This window comes from Euprymna scolopes, chromosome 23 (assembly GCF_053919585.1).
Source record: "Euprymna scolopes isolate OS-2025 chromosome 23, ASM5391958v1, whole genome shotgun sequence".
NCBI classification, from domain to species: Eukaryota; Metazoa; Mollusca; class Cephalopoda; order Sepiida; family Sepiolidae; genus Euprymna; species Euprymna scolopes.
Genome location: NC_136504.1, coordinates 82,856,913 through 82,858,656, shown reverse-complemented (window position 1 = coordinate 82,858,656; position 1,744 = coordinate 82,856,913).

Below are 1,744 nucleotides of genomic sequence, written 5' to 3'. Positions count from 1 at the left end.
GGTAAACGTACGATGTTAAATGTAAAAATCAGAAAAACAAAAAAGAAAACAGAAAAACGAACGTTTAAACTTCTGAAAAATAACCCCCCCCCAAAAAAAAACACCTGAAAAATGGCTTAAATAAGCCTTTTTCAATATTAAAATTTAAAAAATCGGTGGGTACCCGGGTGTTTTTGGGTGTGTGTGGTTGGTCGGGGTGGGATGTTAATGAAAACCTAAGAATAAGCGAAGTAAAAAAAAACCCCCCAAAAAAACCCAGAAAAACGAACGCTACGTGAAAATGGCTTAAATAACCATGCTTCAATATTAAAATTTAAAAAATCGAAAAACAAAAGAAGACATCTCACACCACGATTCGAACCCAAAACGTTTAGATAATGACCCAACGCTCTAACCAACTGAGCTAACACGACGTACATGAAATTGTGTCAGTTCTTCAAATATTTAAACTAAATCAGGTTATGAGGTCGTCTGACGCATGCGTAGAACCGATCTTGTCATGAGAGGATGGTTTTTGCTAACCCCCCTGTAGAAAAGTGCCGATTTCAGGGTGAGAAAAATAATGTTTTTGGCCAATTTTTTAATATTTGCCGGGGGAAGGATGGGGCTTTCATATGAGACCAAGTTTGTGAATTTTTGTTCTGTCTGTCGAAAGGTTTTAACAGATCCACAAATATACACACATACATACATACATACATACATACATACATACATTTTCGCTTTTATATATATAGATGAAATTCGCTTCGGCATATATCTTATATCTATGTTATTCTAGCATTTCGAGTAGAGTAATCCGATCCCCAACAAATGGTCTGTAATCTTTTTACTGACAGAAATAGCTGAATATCTCATTGACATATAAACCTCATTGCTGCTGGTGACAGTAGAATTGTAGAATTTATTTTCTCTCTTTGTGGTTGAAATAATATAGTTCATTAAAAAGGGCAACACATAACCTATTATTTACTCAAGGTTTCCTTTACTTTTTACAGTGTTTGCTTACATTATTTACCAGCAGGAAGACCTGATGTTGCTCAGCATCTAATGAGGATAACTACTATATTCTTTTTTATATACTCTGAAAACCATATTACTTCCTTTGTTTTTAGGTGACTCCTTCTTTCGTTTGGCCCCCTAACATAGTCGTAAGAAGTTGAAATGTTAATGTACGTATTTGGAGTTTTAAGCAGGTTCTGTCTCCACCAGTCATGTAGAGGTGTCGGCACGTAGGTATTTGGAACAGAGAGTTTAATGTAAAAATTTGAGATCACTTCCATTGTCTTTCCTAGAAAATGTTATGCATATGATTTACATTTCATAAAAATAAGATATATTTGAAATTTAAAAAATGTTATGCCCTTAGAGGTGTATTTAGAGATTCAAGAATGCTTCCATTGTTTACCCTCGTAAATTTTACATAAGGAAACACTTTGAGATTTTACATTGATTCTGTAACCTTTATTTCTACAGGGAACACAGAAGCATCACAAATAAATAATGAGTTTTATATAAAAAGAAAAGATTAATAATATAATTCGCTCTGGTATGCGCCTTATATCTGTTTAATTGTAAGATTGTGTGGTGAGAAAAATCTACTATTTTTTTACGTCAAAATTTGAATTGTCTATATTAATAATAATAACAGTTTGTGTGACAAATAAGAGTTGTGGCCCTTGGCTAGAACTCTCTGTTATTCAATTGCATCTATCAAATCAAATGGCATGTAATCTTCTTATTA